Source organism: Lithobates pipiens, unplaced genomic scaffold (assembly GCF_037356315.1).
Source record: "Lithobates pipiens isolate NorthernLeopardFrog02 unplaced genomic scaffold, aLitPip1_a1.2 Scaffold_19, whole genome shotgun sequence".
NCBI classification, from domain to species: domain Eukaryota; kingdom Metazoa; phylum Chordata; class Amphibia; order Anura; family Ranidae; genus Lithobates; species Lithobates pipiens.
This window is the reverse complement of record NW_027507764.1, coordinates 276,075,626-276,096,566: the sequence shown is the minus strand read 5'-3', so window position 1 is coordinate 276,096,566 and position 20,941 is coordinate 276,075,626. Positions and strand designations below refer to the sequence as shown.

General features: G+C 43.0%; 1 protein-coding gene across 2 annotated transcripts in view; it reads right to left on the bottom strand.

The window, feature by feature from the left end:
• The window catches only part of LOC143996716 (C-C chemokine receptor type 5-like), a 375,898-nt gene extending 359,624 nt beyond the window's left edge, over nt 1-16,274 (bottom strand). For both annotated transcript variants that reach the window (XM_077491950.1, XM_077491951.1), the window contains exon 1: nt 16,169-16,274. The gene's annotated coding sequence lies outside the window, so the exon portion shown is untranslated. The remainder of the gene's footprint in view (nt 1-16,168) is intronic.
• Nucleotides 16,275-20,941: the final 4,667 nt, after the last annotated feature.

The following is a 20,941-nucleotide window of genomic DNA, read 5'->3' as shown; positions in this document are numbered from 1 at the left end:
TACCAATTGCAGAGAATCTCCCCTGAAAAATGTCATTACCACCCACGACTTGTTTGATATTTGGCAGTGTTTTCATGGAGAGAAGAGGGACTACACATACTTTTCTCCTCTCCATAAGACTTACCCATGTATAGATGTCTTCCTCACAGATAAATGGTTGCTTCAAAACATCAGCACAGCTGTAATCCACACCACGACTTGGTAGGACAATGCGCCTATCTCTATCTCGATTGCGGACACCCCACAGCTAAAATCACATTTCTATGGAGAGCAAATAACTCTATCTTGCAACATCTGTTGTACGGTCCAGAAATAACTAACCAAATAACTGAATACTTTACAAACAATACAGGCACAGTGTCCGAACCATGTGAGGTGTGGAATGCACACATAGCATGTATAGGAGGCATTCTGATCAAGCTCAGTTCTCACCACAAAAAATTGAGATCAAAACACATTGACACCCTCACTGCCCAAATAGCCAACTTGGAAAAGCAAAACAAAACTAAACCCCAACCTTCACACTCGGCCCAACTCATGTCCCTTAGACAAGAACTTAGATTCCTTCTTCACTCATATGAACATGCACAGTGGAAAATAAGAGCCAACACATATTCCACGTCCAGGGCAGGCAAAGCATTCGCCCAACGTATCAAAGGCAGGAAAATTAAGAACAGAATAGACCACCTATATCACCCCCATACGAAAGAGAAGCTCAGGGACTCCCAAGCAATAACTAATGCTTTTAGTGATTATTATAGTGACCTTTACAATCTGCAACTAGACCCTAACACACACCAACCCTCCCCCGAGGAAATCCAGGAGTTCATACAACACATCAAACTCCCTGTACTAAAGTCAGATCAGTTGTCCCAATTGAATGATCCTTTCATGGAACAAGAAATCATAGCAACTATAAAATCCCTCCCAACAGGTAAAACACCCGGTTCGGACAGACTTACAGGGGAATACTATAAACAATTTGCCCAACAGCTAGCACCACATTTAACGGATTTACTCAAAGCTGCCTTATTGTCACAATTCCCCAGTGAATCCCCACAAGCACTAATCATCACCCTCCCTAAACCGGAGAAAGAACCGACATCCCCTTACAACTTTCGCCCGATCTTACTCCTGAACCTAGATTTGAAAATGTATGCAAAGACAATTGCCACACGACTTCTCAACATCATGCCCACATTGATCCACAGAGACTAAACCAGCTTTACAATTGGTAGACAGGTATCTAACGCCACTAGAAGATTGACATCATACACTTTGCCAATTCCAGTGGAACGCCTTCTCTGCTCCTATCTCTGGACACAGAGAAGGCGTTCGACAGAGGACATACCTGCACCAAGTACTTGAGAAATTTGGATTCAGAGGCCAAATACTGAATGCCATCCTGGCACTATACACCACCCCCTCGGCCCGCGTATTCTCTGATAATATGATTTCCCAAACATTTGCCATAAACAATGGAACAAGACAGAGGTGTCCACTATCGCCTCTGATTTTCCACCTGTTAATAGAATCCCTAGCAGAACATATCAGACAAAATCCTAGAATAACAGGCTTTGAAACATAAGATCAGCCTATTCGCGGATGATATGATCCTTATGTTAACCAACCCAACATCATCCCTAGTGGAAGTGCAAAACACTCTCCAATGGTTCAGCAGAATCTCCTACTATAAAGTCAATGCAACAAAGTCATATACCCTGGACTACCAGAAACCTACTCCAAGCACAGAAACCAATCACATGGGCAGAAACAGATATAACATATCTAGGAGTACAATTGACAAAGTCAACTAAAAATCTTTTTAGCTACAACTTTAAACCATTCCTTAGTAAACTCCAAAAAGGCACCAAACAATTAGCTAAACATGAACTATCATGGTCAAGCAGACTAGCAACTTTCAAAATGTTACATCCACCTCAGTTACTTTACTACGCAACATTCACATCCCTATCCCGACACATTATTTCAACTCCCTTCAAACAATTCTCAACAAACTATTATGGCAGGGCAAGAAACCTAGATGTGCAAAAGACACACTTACCAAATATAGAAGTGCAGGGGGAGCCGGGTCTATTGACTTTGCAGAATACTATTGGGCATCTATCCTGACCCAATTGCGGGACTGGGTCCGACAACATCCCCAGACCCTTTGGGGACAACTGAAAAAACTATATGAAAAAACTGGGGACAACTGGAGTCTGCATCACTAAAACATAATAACCTACGTCGCTGGCTCTTGGGTATTCCAGTGGGCATACCCATATCTAAAGCACTACCTCCCACGATGAGAGCATCCTTAGCTTGGAAAAAACGAATCAATTCTCAAACACTACAACCCAGCGCATTTTCACCACCCATCCCGATAGATATCATACAACATTGCACAATGGATCTCTCACTGAAGCACTGGAAATTGAAGGGCATGAACCACATGCAAGACCTATTTGACAGTCCAGAACTATTATCATTCCCACAACTCCAAAAGACATACAATCTCTCCCACACAGAAGCCTTCACATACGCCCGAGTCAAACATTGCCTGTTGAAAGTAACAACTCCAGTATATATACTCCCTCCAAATATCTGGACATACCTGACCAATGCAGCTCCAAAATCCAAAGGTATTTCACTTATCTACAATGCCCTTCACCAAAAGTGAATGTGTACTAAAGTAAAACCTCACCGTCACCGGGACACGGATCTAGCTCAAGTTTATACTGAGAATCAGTGGCAAACAGCCTTACGTTCTATATACAAAGCCACCTACAATTTAGCGTTTTGGAAACTCACACAAAAAATATCACTGCAGTGGTATCTCACAACTACCAAACTGGCATCATTCAGCAGCAAAGTATCAGACGTCTACTGGAGATTCAACTTAGCTAAAGGGGACCTGTTCCACATCCTGTGGTCATGTACTATCTTTAACATACTTTCGGATATCACACATAGCCAAATTTCCCCCACACTGGCACTAGCAATACCCAACCTGAAAATCGAAACAATTCCCAGCCCAATGAGGAAGGTGACAACAAACATTCTTCTAGCAGCACTATAACTATGAGCTCATGTTTGCCACCATTAAGGGATTAATGGGGAAAACACAAAAGGAGTGGATCCTCTGGTCCCGGTGGACCAGAGCAGCAGCATTCATAGAAATCGAACAACCCTGATGGCAATTCACACTTCAAAATCTTAAACCTAGACTAGGTATACATGTTGTGCTTACTGTTCTGTTCCTATTTCTGTTAAACGTATTTCAATCTTGGAGAACTACCTGTATTTCTGATTGTAACGAATGCTTGTTACTAAGAAAGTTTGTAATGCATTCTTTCTTTACTTCTTGTTAAACTTTAAAAATGAATAAAAACTTATTGAAGAAAAACATTTTTTGGATTAACTTCTTGGAAGCAGTCTTGAATACCCCTATTTTAACTGAGACGCTTGTTGCAAATCTCATGCTATTTTACACGGTATCATGCCATCTTCAGATTTATTTATACCCCGGTAACATCTCTCCAAATCTCCTGGTGGTCAATACCTTCAGACTTGATACAATTTCATACCTCCCAACATTTTGAGATGGGAATGATGGACACCTACAAACAAAATGTATGTAGGCAAAGCACACACCCCAAAGGTTAATTGAATCCATAAGGGCTTTTTTTACCACTACTATTCCTTTTATATTGGCTTTTAAAATGTACAAATGGAGCAATTTAGAAATTGGATGTAGGTTTAGCACTGGGAAAAACTTTTGATAGATAAAAAGTGCATTTTATATACAACTATATAGATCAGATCAAAATGAGGGACAAATGAGGGGGAAAGAGGGACATTGTTCCAAATCAGGGACAGTCCCTCAAAATCAGGGACAGTTGGGAGCTATGCATTTTTGCCTCCCCGTTTCTCTTTTGATGCACACCCCTGTATGATAAAGTCTTGGAAATTCCTTTATACAATGTTTACCTGCCATTGTTAGGCATATCATTAACATACAACTGGGGCTATATATTAGGGATGAGCCGAACACCCCCCTGTTCGATTCGCACCAGAACCTGCGAACAGACCTAAACTTCGTGTGAACTTTAGAACCCTATTAAAGTCTATGGGACTCGAACGTTCACAATCTAAAGTGCTCATTTTAAAGGGTAATATGCAAGTTACTGTCCTAAAAAGTGTTTGGGGACCTGGGTCCTGCCCCAGGGGACATGGATCAATGCAAAAAAAAAGTTTTAAAAATGGCCGTTTTTTCAGGAGCAGTGATTTTAATAATGATTAAAGTGAAACAATAAAAGTGTAATATTCCTTTAAATTTCGTAGCTGGGGGGTATCTATAGTATGCCTGTGAAGGGGCGCATGTTTCTGGTGCTTAGAACTGTCCCTGCACAAAGTTTCATTTGTGCAGGAAAAAAAGTCTTTTAAAATCACTTGCGGCTAAATTGTCGGCTCCCCGTAATACAGAGAACACTCAATGAGTGTTCTCTGTATTAGCCGACAATTCATTCATTCATTGATAAAAAAAAAAAAAAAAGCGTGGGGGTTCCCCTAAATTCAATTACCAGGCCCTTCAGGTCTGACATGGATATTAAGGGGAACCCCGTGTCAATTTTTTTTTTTAAATTGACGTGGGGTCCCCCTAAATATCCACACCAGACCCTTCAGGTCTGATATGGATATTAAGGGGAACCCGCATCAAATTAAAAAAAAAATTGACATGGGGTCCCCCTAAAAATCCATACCAGACCCTTTATCCAAACACGCAACCTGGCAGGCCGCAGGAAAAGAGGGGGGGACGAGAGAGCGGCCCCCCTCCCTCCTGAACCGTACCAGGCCACATACCCTCAACATTGGGAGGATGCTTTGGGGGTCTGTGACCCCTCAAAGCACCTTGTCCCCATGTTGATGAGGACAAGGGCCTCATCCTCACAACCCTGGCCGGTGGTTGTGAAGGTCTGCGGGCGGGGGGCTTATCAGAATCTGGAAGCCCCCTTTAACAAGGGGACCCCCAGATCCCGCCCCCCCTGTTTGAAATGATAAGGGGGTACAAAAGTACCCCTACCATTTCACAAAGAAAGTGTAAAAGTGGTTAAATAAGACAAACACACTTTTGAAAAATTCCTTTATTAAAAATAAAAAAAATAAAAAAAAGATTCCAGCGGTGCTAATCCACTCTTGCTATCCAGCGACGAATCTCCGGGGTCCAGCGATGGATGATCATATCCAGCGACGGGGGATCTCTCAGTCCAGCGCTGTCCATACATCTGTCTTCTGTCTCCATTGCGGAGACACTGCGGAGATCCCAGCGCTGACGTTTCTTATATTAGGAGGGCGGGGCCACCCGTCACCTGACCCCGCCCCTCTGATGCTGGAGAGGGAAGCCAGGGGTTCCCCAGTGATGTGTGGGTGACCCCACCCCCTCTGACTTAACGCAGGTTTCCGTTACATCAGAGGGGGCGGGGTCACCCATACATCACTGGGGAACCCCTGGCTCCCTTCACCAGCGTCAGAGGGGGCAGGGTCAGGTGACGGGTGGCCCCGCCCTCCTAATATAAGAAACGTCAGCGCTGGGATCCCCGCAGTGTCTCCGCACTGGAGACAGAAGACGGATGTATGGACAGCGCTCGACTGAGAGATCCCCCATCGCTGGATATGATCATCCATCGCTGGACCCCGGAGATTCGTCGCTGGATAGCAAGAGTGGATTAGCACCGCTGGAATCTTTTTTTTATTTTTTTAATAAAGGAATTTTTCAAAAGTGTGTTTGTCTTCTTTAACCATTTTTACACTTTCTTTGTGAAATGGTAGGGGTACTTTTGTACCCCCTTACCATTTCAAACAGGGGGGGCAGGATCTGGGGGTTCCCTTGTTAAAGGGGGCTTCCAGATTCTGATAAGCCCCCCGCCCGCAGACCCTCACAACCACCGGCCAGGGTTGTGAGGATGAGGCCCTTGTCCTCATCAACATGGGGACAAGGTGCTTTGAGGGGTCACAGACCCCCAAAGCATCCTCCCAATGTTGAGGGTATGTGGCCTGGTACGGTTCAGGAGGGAGGGGGGCTCTCTCATCCCCCCTCTTTTCCTGCGGCCTGCCAGGTTGCGTGCTCGGATAAAGGGTCTGATATGGATTTTTAGGGGGACCCCCACGTCAATTTTTTTTTTAATTTGATGCGGAGTTCCCCTTAATATCCATATCAGACCTGAAGGGCCCTGTAATTGAATTTAGGGGAACCCCCCACGCTTTTTTTTTTTAAATTAATGAATGAATGAATTTTCGGCTTATACAGAGAACACTCATTGAGTGTTCTCTGTATTACGGGGAGCCGACAATTTAGCCACAAGTGATTTTAAAATACTTTTTTTCCTGCCCAAATGACACTTTGTGCAGGGACAGTTCTAAGCACCAGAAACATGCGCCCCTTCACAGGCATACTATAGATACCCCCCAGCTACGAAATTTAAAGGACTATTACACTTTTATTGTTTCACTTTAGACCTCTTTCACACGGGACGGATCAGTAATGATCCGCCCCGTGATGATCCGCTCGCTCAGCAGGGATCGCTCCGTTGTCCCCGCTGAGCCGGCGGCGGACAGGGCGGTCTCCGCACACTGTGCAGGGACCGCCCTGTCAGCTCTCCGCTCTCCTCTATGGGGATCGGATGAGCACGGACCGTCTGTCCGTGTTCATCCGATCCGCTCTGCAGACGGACAGAAAAATAGGATTTTCCTCCGTCTGCAGAATCGGACAGTTGCGGAGGCGGACAATAGCGGGTGTCTGCGGATGCTCATCCGCAGACACCCGCTATCCCATAGGGATAAATGTATGCCCGTATTTCATCCGCAAACGGATGGATGAAATACGGACATACCATCCGCATGTGTGAAAGGGGCCTTAATTATTATTAAAATCACTGCTCCTGAAAAAACGGCCGTTTTTAAAACTTTTTTTTGCATTGATCCATGTCTCCTGGAGCAGGACCCGGGTCCCCAAACACTTTTTAGGACAGTAACCTGCATATTACCCTTTAAAATTAGCACTTTAGATTTCTCCCATAGACTTGTATAGGGTGTTCCAGCTTTTCGAATTTGCTGCGAACAGCCCAAATTGTTCACTGTTCGCTGAACAGGCGAACAGGCAATGTTCGAGTCGAACATGAGTTCGACTCGAACTCGAAGCTCATCCCTACTATATATACCAGTGCTCATATTTTAACCACTTCCCATCCAGCGACGTACCCGTACGTGTCTGGACTTTTGGTGGTTATACCGGGATGAAGCCTTTAGTTGCAGGCATCACCACAGTATTGTTTTTTTAGAGAAGGCGGTTGGCTTTCTTGTAATAGAATTCGGAGTGGCTCACAAGCTGTTTGATTGCTATTACTAGCAGCGGGAGGGGACATCCACCCATTCTGCCAACTTTCCAGGCTCTCGGAGGCTCTCCCATCCCACCGGGAGGCCCGAGCGACCAGCTTGTCCACCAGGTGGCCGGACAGCCAAGCAAAGCCAAGATCAATTTTCATTGGCTGTTTATAATAGTAATCCAGAAGCAATGACATGACGCCACTTCCAGTTTACTTGGAAACCATTGGCGCCATTTTATGAAAATTGAAATCATTCAGAAACGCAGATCTTGGTATCTTGAATTCTTTTAAGTGCAGAGGATGGATTTTGGGTCTTAGACCCCAGATCTCTTCATAAAGACGATGTGTCACATGCCTATTGCCATCACAAGGATGTTTATGTTCCTTGTGATAGCAATAAAAGTGATAAAATATAATAATTAAAGCAACCATTAAAAAATGAATATTTAAAAAATGAAAGTGCCCCCATCCTACCGTGCTTGTGCACAAAGGTGAATGCATGCTTTGGCCCCGCACACAAACAACGATTGTGCCACACATGAGGCATCGCTGCGAATGTCAAATCTTGGGCAGTCATTTTTAGCACCAGACCTCCTCTGAAAGTAGTAACCTGTAAAGGCTTTTAATGCATACCCGTACGTCGCTGGACTTTCTGTGGTTATACCCGGATGATGCTTTCAGCTGCAGAAATCACCATGGTATTATTTTTTGGAGCCTGCGGTCGGTTTTCTTGTAAAAATAAATTGGATTGGCTCACGAGCTGTTTGATTTCTATTAAGTGGACGTCCACCCATTCTGCCACCTTTCCACTGCTCTCTGAGGCTCTCCTATCCCACCGGGAGGCCCAAGCGACCAGCCGGCTTGTCCACTGGCTGGCCGGACAGCCAAGCAAAGCCAAGATCAATTTGCCTTGGCTGTTTATAATAGTAATCTGGAAGCGATGACTTGACATCACTTCCGGTTTACTTGGAAACCATTGGCACCATATTATAAAAATTGAAATCATTCAGAAAGGCAGATCTTGGTATTTTGAATTCTTTTAAGTGCAGAGGATAAATTTTGGGTCTTATAGACCCCAGATTTCTTCATAAAGAGGATGTGTCACATGCCTATTGCCATCACAAGGATGTTTACATTCCTTGTGATAGCAATAAAAGTGATACAATATAATAATTAAAGCAACTATTAAAAAATGATTAAGTAAAAAAATGAAAGTGCCCCCATCCACCCATGCTTGCGCACAAATGTGAATGCATGCTTTGGCCCCGCACACAAACAACAATTGTGCCACACATGACACATCGCTGAGAATGTCAAATCTTGGGCAGTAATCTTTAGCACCAGACCTCCTCTGAAAGTGGTAACCTGTAAAGGCTTTTAAAGCATCGCCTATGGATAGTAAAGTTTATGTTGTTTGTCGTCGTTGCATGGGCATGCGCAATTTTAATGCATGACATGTTTGGTATCTATGTACTCAGCGTAACTTCATCTTTTATATTTTACAACAAAATTGGGTTATGTATGTAGTGATATAATATATTGTGGTGTATAGGGTAGATGACTAGTTAGTAGTTATTATTATAAGTACTCTTCCGCAGCAACTCAATTCTTACAGAGAGATGCACTTTATTGTCTTCCAACACAGAACAAAGTCTTGCAACAGATAACAAAATCCAACAGAGTATTATGACAATGAATATTTTTCCTAGACCTGTGCCTTCATAATCACACACCGACACAAGACTGAACGCTATGTTATATCCCCCATACACTGAATGGCTGAGCAATTTGATTGGTCCTTTCCATTAAATGCTTTGATCTCCATGTGTCTTTCAGAGTGATGGAAAATGACTCCTAGCCGTGAACAGCTGTAGTCATAAACTGCCCTAATTCGCATTCTTGCATATTAACATCAATAAGTTTCCTTCAATATGTGCAATTAGATTAACAGACAACCTTTTGGTCAACAAGTCCCCTTTGATATGTGTAATTGAGTTGGCTCGGACAACTCGCTCAGTCAACTGAAATGTGGCCTGGTTAATCTTGTACTGTATGCGTACATATATATATATATATATATATATATATATATATATATATATATATATATATATATATATATATATATATATATATATATATAATATATAACTATATATATATATATATATATATACAGTGGTGTGAAAAAGTGTTTGCCCCCTTCCTCATTTCCTGTTCCTTTGCATGTTTGTCACACTTAAGTGTTTCGGAACATCAAACCAATTTAAACAATAGTCAAGGACAACACAAGTAAACACAAAATGCAATTTGTAAATGAAGGTGTTTATTATTAAAGGTGAAAAAAAATCCAAACCATCATGGCCCTGTGTGAAAAAGTGATTGCCCCCTAAACCTAATAACTGGTTGGGCCACCCTTAGCAGCAACAACTGCAACCAAGCGTTTGCGATAACGTGCAATGAGGCTTTTACAGCGTCCTGGAGGAATTTTGGCCCACTCATCTTTGCAGAATTGTCCTAATTCAGTTACATTAGAGGGTTTTCGAGCATGAACAGCCTTTTTAAGGTCATACCACAACATCTCAATAGGATTCAGGTCAGGACTTTGGCTAGGCCACTCCAAAGTCTTCATTTTGTTTTTCTTCAGCCATTCGGTGGTGGACTTGCTGGTGTGTTTAGGATCATTGTCCTGCTGCAGAACCCAAGTTCGTTTCAGCTTGAGTACACGAACAGATGGTCGGACATTCTCCTTCAGGATCTCTTGGTAGACAGCAGAATTCATAGTTCCTTTTATCACGGCAAGTCTTCCAGGTCCTGAAGCAGCAAAACAGCCCCAGACCATCACACTACCACCACCATATTTTACTGTTGGTATAATGTTCTTTTTATGAAATGCAGTGTTCCTTCTACGCCAGATATACTTGGACACACACCTTCCAAAGAGTTCCACTTTTGTCTCATCGGTCCACAGAATGTTGTCCCAAAAGTCTTGGGGATCATCAAGATGTGTTGTGGAGAAATTGAGACGAGCTTTGATGTTCTTTTTGCTCAGCAGTGGTTTTCTCCTTGGAACTCTGCCATGCAGGCCATTTTTGCCCAGTCTTTTCCTGATGGTGGAGGCATGAACGCTGACCTTAACTGAGGCAAGTGAGGCCTGCAGTTCCTTGGACGTTGTTGTGGGGTCTTTTGTGACCTCTTGGATGAGTCGTCGCTGCGCTCTTGGGGTAATTTTGGGCGGCCGGCCACTCCTGGGAAGGTTCACCACTGTTCCATGTCTTCGCCATTTGTGGATAATGGCTCTCACTGTGGTTCGCTGGATTCCCAAAGCTTTGGAAATGGCTTTATAACCCTTTCCAGACTGATAGATCTCAATTACTTTCTTTCTCAATTGTTCCTGAATTTCTTTGGGTCTCGGCATGATGTGTAGCTTTTAAGGATCTTCTGGTGGACCTTACTGTGTCAAGCAGCTCCTATTTAAGTGATGTCTTGATTGTGAACAGGTGTGGCAATAATCAGGCCTGGGTGTGGCTAGAGAAATTGAACTCAGGTGTGGACAACCACAGTTATAGTATGTTTTAACAAGGGGGGCAATCACTTATTCACACAGGGCCATGATGGTTTGGATTTTTTTTCACCTTTAATAATAAACACCTTCATTTACAAATTGCATTTTGTGTTTACTTGTGTTGTCCTTGACTATTGTTTAAATTGGTTTGATGTTCCGAAACACTTAAGTGTGACAAACATGCAAAGGAACAGGAAATGAGGAAGGGGGCAAACACTTTTTCACACCACTGTATATATATATATATATATATATATATATATATATATATATATATATATAAATTCCACATAAATCTACCAACATATTACAACAATGTATTGTATTTTTTTTTGCATTAAAATTTAAAGTGTATTTTTTCTCAAACTGCATTTGGGAAACCACTGCACATATACTGTGTAACCATACAAAAAATGCAAAACCCACCAATTTATTCTCCAGGGCCTCTGCTTTAAAAAAAATATGATTTTGGGGGTTCTGAGTAATTTTCTAGCCAAAAATACTGATTTGTTACATGTGAGCAAAAAGTGCCAGAAAAGGCACGGACGGGAAGTAGTACAAAACATTAAAAATGTTTAACTAACACACAATTCACTCATTTTTATATTTTTTGTGTAATTGTTTATTCTTTCTGCTGTATAAAAGCACTTGGGAGAAATTTTTATTCATTGTTGTAAATTATTAGGGCGAGCAGCACATTTTTCACCGTGGCTTGTGAGTGCTTTCTGTCATTCTTTAAATGACCATTAGCTTAGCGTGAGTTACCTTTTGAGAAGTTCCTGCAAAAGTAAAACTTACTCAGAGAAAGAAATTCTGTGTGATTAATTTGTTTTTATTAAAAGAAAGGAACTAGCTACACAGGAGGATCAATGCACTAGGTTAAAATGACAAAAGGTTGCTACTACCTCACGTTGTAAAAGTGAGTACTGTTGAAGATTAACAGAACAAGTTAGGGAAGGGAAGATACTGGATTAAGGAACAACCGGAAGTGATGCATAGAGACGTGTGATCTGCCTGTCATTTTCAACATTGTTGTAAGTAGCCATTTTTTAAACATAAATAAACCTATTTGAGACATATTACGCTATGTGATCTTCCTGCTTATTCCCCGCTTTCATTTGCCGTGGATGAACGGGCAAAAAAAAACAACTGAGAGCCATTATTGCAATACAGTACTCTTAAAGACATCATCCCTGGTTACCACACTCAGGAGTAAGGATGAGCCGAACACCCCCAGTTTGGTTCGCACCAGGACCTGCGAACACAACTAAACTTCGTGTGAACTTTAGAACCCTATTAAAGTCTATGGAACTCGAATGTTCAAACTCTAAAGTGCTAATTTTAAAAGCTAATATGCCAGTTATTGTTCTAAAAAGTGTTTGGAGACCTGGGTCCTGCCCCAGGGGACATGTATCAATGCAAAAAAAAAGTTTTAAAAACGGACGTTTTTTCGGGAGCAGTGATTTTAATAATGCTTAAAGTGAAACAATAAAAGTGTAATATTCCTTTAAATTTCGTACCTGGGGGGTGTGTATAGTATGCCTGTAAAGGGGCGCATGTTTCCTGTGTTTAAAACTGTCCCTGCACAAAGTGTAATTTCTGCAGGAAAAAAAGTAATTTAAAATCACTCACGGCTATAATGAATTGTAGGCTCCCCGTAATACAGAGAAGTCATTGAAAGTCATTGATAAAAAAAAAAAAGCGTGGGGTTCCCCCAAATTCAATTACCAGGCCCTTCAGGTCTGGTATGGATTTTAACCACTTCCCGACCTGTGCACGATGATGTACATTGGCAGAATGGCACGGGCAGGCAAACGGACGTACAGGTTCGTCCAGTTGAATTTGCCATCTTGCCATCGTATGCGCACTGCCGGCGGCATGCGTGCATGCCGGTTGGGACCCCCTTGAGTCCGGTCGCGGGTCCCGTGGACTCGATCGCCACGGGGATATCCGCGATCGCCTCACGGGGAAGGAGAACGGGGAGATGCCGTTGTAAACAGCATCTCCCCGTTCTGCCTAGCAACAAGTGACACTGATCTCTGCTCCCTGTGATTGGAGCAGAGATTACTGTTCACTAGCACACAGCCCAGCCAGCCCCCCACAGTTAGTAACATGCCCCTAGGACACACTTAACCCCTACACTGCCACCCCCTGGTTAACCCCATCACTCCCAGTGTCATTTACACAGGAATCAGTGCATTTGTATAGCACTGATTGCTGTATAAATGACAATGGTCCCAAAAGTGTGTCAAAAATGTCCGATGTGTCCGCCATAATGTCACAGTCACAATAAAAATCGCTGATTGCCGCCATTACTAGTAAAAAACAATATTAATAAAAATGCCATAAAACTATCCCCTATATTTTAAACGCTATAAATTTTGCGCAAACCAATCAATAATCGCTTAATGTGATTTTTTTACCAAAAATATGTAGAAGAATATGTGTCGGCCTAAACTGAGGAAAAAAAAATGTTATATATTTTTGGGGATATTTATTATAACAGAAAGTAAAAAATAATGCGTTTTTTTCAAAACTGGCGCTCTTTTTTGTTTATAGCACAAAAAATTAAAGCCGCAGAGGTGATAAAATACCACCAAAAGAAAGCTCTATTTGTGGGGAAAAAAGGACGTCAATTTTGTTTGGGAGCCACGTCGCACAACCGCACAATTGTCAGTTAAAATGAAGCAGTGCCGAATCGCAAAAAGTGGTCTGGTCATTTTCCTGCAAAATGGTCTGGTCTGAAAGTGGTTAAGGGGAACTCCATGCCAAATAAAAAAAAAAAATGGCATGGAGTTCCCCCTAAAAATCTGTACTAGACCCTTTATCCAAGCACGCAACCTGGCAGGCCACAGGAAAAGAGGGGGGACGAGAGAGCGCCCCCCCTTCTGAACCATACCAGGACACATGCCCTCAACATTGGGAAGATGCTTTGGGGGTCACAGACCTCCCAAACTCCCAATGTTGAGGGCATGTGGCCTGGTACGGTTCAGGCATGGAGGTTGCCCTTAATATGTATTTGACATGGGGTTGCCCTTAATATCCATACCAGACCTGAAGGGCCTGGTAATTGAATTTGGGGGAACCCCACGCTTTTTTTTTTATCAATGACTTTCAATTACTGTTCTCTGTATTACGGGAGCCGACAATTCTTTATAGCCACGAGTGATTTTAAATGACTTTTTTTCCTGCAGAAATGACACTTTGTGCAGGGACAGTTCTAAGCACGGGAAACATGTGCCCCTTTACAGGCATACTATAGACACCCCCCAGGTATGACATTTAAATGAATATTACACTTTTATTGTTACACTTTAAGCATTATTAAAATCACTGCTCCCGAAAAAACTTTTTTGTGCATTGATACATGTCCCCTGGGGCAGGACCCAGGTCCCCAAACACTTTTTATGACAGTAACTTGCATATTAGCACTTTAGATTTCTCCCATAGACTTGTACAGGGTGTTCCGTGGCTTTTTGAATTTGCCGCAAACACCCCAAATTGTTCACTGTTCGCCGAACAGGCAATGTTTGAGTCGAACATGAGTTTGACTCGAACTCGAAGCTCATCCCTACTCAGGAGGACTCATCATTAGAAATATCTGAGTGGCATTTCTTACCCATTTAGAGGTAAGTGCATAGAGAGCACTAAATGGAGCACACGAAGAGTACACAGTGGATGTCACCTGAAGAGTATGTCACATTGCTGCACACCAGCACTTTTTGCACTAATTTGCAGGTTTACTGTTTATGGATGGACTTTTATGGGTATCACTACTCAATATAAATATGACTGTATTGGTACACCTACACACTTAAAAGTGTACACAAAGGATCATTTGATACTCAGAACTTTATGATAATCTTGCACCATTTTGCATATTTAGTGTTCATTCAATTATTATTTAATATTTAGCACCTGATGATGATTTGCACAATTTTGCACTATATTAATTGTTTGTTTTAACTATCTGCACAGCAGCAGCTATTTTATTAATTTTATGAATTTATGGTAATGTGTTGTGCATTTTTTTAAAATAATTTATTTGCGTAGTTTGCACAGTAGCAGTTTGCACAGCAGCTAAATAATCGCATGCACAGCAAATAATTTGTATGCAGTTTGCACAGTAGCATTTTGCACAGCAGCTAAATAATCGCAAACACAGCGAATCATTTATTTATGTAGTTTGCACAGTAGCAGTTTTGCACATCAGCCAAATAATTACATGCACAGCAGCAATTTGCATTAGGATTCACCATTAGTATTGATATCATTATTGATTTATTGCACTTTATCTATGAAGTAGAATGCATTTCAAACAAGGATTTTCCATCTTTGTAGTAATATTTGGTATATATTTTGCGCTGATCACTTTTTTAAATTTATTTTTGTTCAAGTGCATGGTATACACTTTAGGTCTAGCAGCAATCTAACCGACATATTACATTCAGATATTTTTCACTTTGATAGCGCGAGGGAACCCCTTTTTTCAATATCAAATATATGTTTGATCGGCTGTTATCTTTATTCTCCCTAAGGTAAGTAGCAAATGGAGCTAGAAAACACATATATATTCAAGATCAGGATGGACAGTGAAATACATAAATCGACCTTTGATAAACTGAATGTACTTTGTTAATCTGAAGCTTTTATTGAGTTGTTCCTATGGGAATGTTTGTGAGTGAATTTCTGCTTTAAATGAAATGACACCTTTAGGGTCTATTTATAAACCAGTGAATGTGACTGGTTTATACATATTTTTGGTGGAGATTTAATCATTGTCATATCACTTTTAAAATACATGTACCTGGAAAATTTACTTGCAGAGAATGTTTGCTGAATGTCAGATTCTATGCTTTATAAATATGCTTCATATTAGACATCTAAAATCAAAGTATAATTATTAACTTTTTGTTAAACAAAATATATCTACTTTTTCCCTGCCTTTTTCTGTTACAACCTGTAGATTTTTTAAAGTACATGTTTAATGCCAAACTGGCAAAACGTTACATGTATTATACTCCCTCCTGTGACATGGAACCACAGGTATTGATCTTCTGACTGTAAGCTATACATTAAAGATAAACAATAATGAGCCTAAATTATATGTTCTAATGAGAACTTGAATAGATCTTTTCAACTGGGCTAAATCTAGCTGTATTATGTGTTCAAAAGTAAATATTTGCCCTATATTGATCAGCAATTAGAAAATGCATACCTTTCATTTTAGTTTCATTTCTTGGGATCTCTGTTAATGATATATTTTCTCATCTGAATATGTGTGACACCAGGTCTATGCATCTGTCTTCTCCTTTATATCAGAGTAAATTATTTTTAAAGAACTGTTTGCACATATCCTGTTTTTATGTAAAATGTGCTGTGTTTATAATTTCAGTTCTCCACTGAAACTATGTTTCCTCTTTCTATTAATTTCTAAAACGACTTTTATCTTTTCAAGGTTAATCCTGGTTAGACTAAAACAAAATCTTAATAAAATCAACATAAATAACGTAAAAATGTGTTTGTCATTAATATATACAGTATTCTCACAGGTTGATACATCTTTAGTTCACTGGGAAAATAAAACAAGAAACATAATTGGTTGCTATAGTAAATGGACAAGCATGTAAGTGCCTACATTTTTCATAAGCTATTTTGTTGGAAAAAAAGAACAAACATGTTATGTCCCATGTACACAGGGCATTTAGCGGGATGAAGACACAGGTGCACTATCCGGCCCAGTTGTCTGCAGCCTATATGAGAGGCAGAAAGCTGCTGCTTCTGGACAATGAACATGAGTTCTGTTACCAATATTTTCTGTAGAATGTGCTCAGGGATGAATATCCAGAACAAAGATTTCCCAGATGACTGTCTCACCCTTCTTTACTATCCTTGCTATAAAAAATACATTTCTTTTTCACACATCATGGGACACAGAGTTAGGCTAATATTCATTACCTACTGGGCTACACGCCATCTCTGGGTGAATGGACACTGGTAGACAAAGTCTTAGATAGGAAGTAATCCCCTATATAACCCTTTCCATACAGGAAGTACATCAGTTTTTTTACCAGTGTCTGTAAGGTGTATGGGCACGTTTGGGCTCTCTGAGCTCCAGGACTCTAGTCCCACAAATGTTTCTTGAAAACTAGCCGACCGCTGCATGCTGATATACGTTGGCACAATGGCAGCGGTGGGCAAATGGGCATACCTGTATCTCCCATTTAATTGATGGGGTTAGAGGGTGAGAGGCTGCCGTGTACAGCGTGAGCGCGACCGTGCTCACGGGACCTGTGGACTCTATGTCCGCCGGTCTCCCGGTGATCATGTCACGGCACCGTAGAACGGGGAAACATTTCCCTGTTCTGCCTTGTGACATGAAAAAGATCACTGCTCCCTGTCATTGGGAGCAGTGATCGCTGTCATGTGAGTTGTAGCCCAGCCCCCCACAGTTAGAATCATTCCCTAGGACACACTTAACCCCATGATTGCCCCCTAGTGTTTAACTCCTTCCCTGCCAGTGTCATTTACAGTAATAGTGCATTTTTATAGCACTGATCGCTGTATAAATGACAATGGTCCCAAAAATGGTGTCAAAAGTGTCTGATGTTTTCGCTATAATGTCGCAGTCACGATAAAAATCACAGATCGTCACCATTACTAATAAAAAATAACAAAAATGCTATAAAACTATCCTCTATTTTGTAGACGCTATAACTTTTGTGCAAACCAATATACGGTTATACAGTGTACACGCGACCGGACTTTTCGACAGACTAGATCCGACGGTCTTCCCGAACGAGCTGACTTGTATACACATGAATGGACTTTCCAGCGGACTATGTCTGACGGACTTTCAAAATGAACGGACTTGCCCGTCCATTCATTTTGAACGTGACTCCAGGTATGACGGGACTTGAAAGGGAAGTCAATCTCTCAGCTTTCATTGGCGAGATTGACACCTTGCGATCCCCGTCGCCTGGTATGGATTTTAAGGGGAACCCCCTACGCCGAAAAAATGGAGTGGGGCCCCCCAAAATCCATACCAGACCCTTATCTGAGCATGCAGCCCGGCCGGTCAGGAAAGGGGGTGGGGATGAGCGAGCGCCCCCCCGAAACGTATCAGGCCGCATGCCCTCAACATGGGGGGTGGGTGCTTGGGGATGGGGGGCACCCTTCAGCCCCCTCACCCCAAAGCACCTTGTCCCCATGTAGATGAGGACCAGGGCCTCTTTCCGACAACCCTGGCCAATGGTTGTTGGGGTCTGCTGGCCCACCACCCAATGTGAATAAGTATGGGGTACATAGTACCCCTACCTATTCACCAGGGAAAAAAGTGTCAATAAAAAAACACATTACACAGGTTTTTAAAGTAGTTTATTAGGCAGCTCTGGGGGTCTTCTTCCGACTTCAGGGCTCTTCTTCCAACTTCTCTGCGCTTTCTGGTTCTTCTCCCGGGCTCCTCCGCTATGTTCTGCTCTTTTGTTGCTCTTTTGCTAATGGTGGCCCGGCTTTCTCCTTCGCCGTCGCCATCTTCTTCTTCCTTCTTCTGTTCTTCCACTGTTGACACAATGCTCCCATCACAGTCCCGGGGAGGGTGGGACTGTGACATCATAAGAGGCAGGGTCACCGGGTGACATCACCCGGTGACCCCGCCACTTATGCCTATATATGCCATTGCGCATCGTGTCCACTGCATTACAGTGGGAGAGAGCGTTGTGTCAACATCGGAAGAACAGAAGAAGGAAGAAGAAGAAGAAGAAGGCGATGGCGACGATGATGATGAAGGAGAAAGCCGGGCCACCACTAGCAAAAGAGCGGCAAAAGAGCAGAAGATAGCGGAGGAGCCCGGGAGAAGAACCGGAAAGGGCGGAGAAATTGGGAGAAGACCTCAGAAGTCGGAATAAGACCCCCGAAGTCGGAAGAAGACCCCCGGAGCTGCCTAATAAACTACATTAAAAACTGTTTAGTGTGTTTTTTATTGACAATTTTTCCCCCAGGTGAATGGGTAGGGGTACTATGTACCTCATACTTATTCACATAGGGTGGAGGGCCGGGATCTGGGGGCCCCCCTTTTTAAGCCCCCTGCCCGCAGACCCCGACAACCAACGGCCAGGGCTGTCAGAAAGAGGCCCTTGTCCTAATCAACATGGGGACAAGGTGCTTTGGGGTGGGGGGCTGCAGGATGCCCCCCATCCCAAAAGCACCCACCCCCATGTTGAGGGAATGTGGCCTAGTATGGTTCAGAGGGGGGCGCTCGCTCGTCCCCACCCCATTTCCTGACCGGCCGGCTGCATGCTCGGACAAGGGTCTGGTATGGATTTTGGGGGGACTCCATACTGTTTTTTCGGGGTAGGGGTTACCCTTAAAACTCATACCAGGCGACGGGGCTCGCAAGGTTTCAATCTCGCCGAAGGACATTGATCGACATTGACTTCCTTCTCTAGTCCCGTCTTACCTGAAGTCACATTCAAAATGAACGGACTTTAGTCCGTGTGTGGGCGAGTCCGTTCATTTGGAAAGTCCAGCGGACCTCCGCCAGAAGTCTGGTTGATTGTCTGCCGGACCTAGTCTGCCGGGAAATGTCTGTTCGTGTTTGGTCATGTGTGTGCAAGTCCGCTCATTTGGAAAGTCTGACGGACCTTTGCTGCAAATTCTGACGGATTGTCCGCCGGACTAAGTCCGCCTGATAGTCCGATCGTGTGTACGGGGCATTCGTTTCTAAGCTGCCTTGCACCTGGACAGCTAAGTGAAACACCTTTTTTTTACTTATTGTGGGGTGTCCCAGTGAATGTAACAATCAGTCAAGCTAGCTAGAGGCTGGACACCTGTGTGCAGTGACCATACAGGGGAGTTTTGAGCTAGCTGTGGGTGTTTGCAAAGTGTACCTTTTTTGCTTGTGTCTGGCTGTTTTTTACCTGTATGATGGTGCACCACGGTGCACCATTTCACCTTGGTTTGCCATGGTGCACGTGCATTCGATGAGCGATGCTGTGCACAGCAGTTTGTTTGGCGGCCATAGCGCACTTGGCTTCACTATAGGCACTGTGCGCACTCGGACCCGTCCATGCGCTGTAGCCTAATCTGGGCACAAAGAGATTTGCGTCATATGCAAATACAGCCACGCCCCTTTTTCCGGGACCCCGCGTGTGCGTGTGCACACATGTGCAGAACGTCCAGATGCACAGCAAGCCTATTTAAGCTGTGTATGACAAGCATGCAGTGCTTCCAAAACGCAGCTGTGGGACAGGGAGCAGGCTCTGAACCAGGCATGTGCAGCAGTTAATTTCTCCTTACCTGGGTCACATGAGTCACCAAATGATACTTGGCAGGCTAACGTGCTTAGCAGGATTGTTGCATAGGGGCTTGTTGAGCCCTATCAAACGGTCTCCTTTCTGAGGTGTGTTAATATTACACCCAGGTACTCTCTTTTTGTGACTTGTAAATGACTTAAAAAAAGAGGAGTGGAACTAACACTGCTACCCTATGTCGTCAGTAGCTCCTGATGAACCTAGTCGTATCCTTAGTGTTGTATCCCTTGAAAGACCAGAGGCTTCCAGGCAATCTGTCCTCAGCACTAGCTGAGTTAGAGCACAGGATTGCTGGCATGATTGCCTCTATCACACAGGGTGGCAAGAAGCGTGACAGATCCCCCTCCCCTGAGCCTCCTAGTTTGAAGCAGGAATGGGTTGAGGATGGGGAAGAGCTAAAACCTCAGTATTCTGTGGAGGGCCTGGTGGATGAGTCTGCTTCTAAACAATCTAGACAAGAAGATATCCTGTTGGTGTCTGCCTCACAGTTGGAGAGACTTTTAATACAGCCTCTTACCGAGATGGTTCATTCTGCCTTTAAGTTTGGCTCTTACAGAGGTTACTGAGCCCCCTGGTCCTCTTTGGGGTCCCTGAGGCCTTTTCAGGCAGCACATGCTTTCCCCTTACACCCACTGTTGGAACAGGCTGTGTATGCTGATTGTGAACATCCTGACAGAATT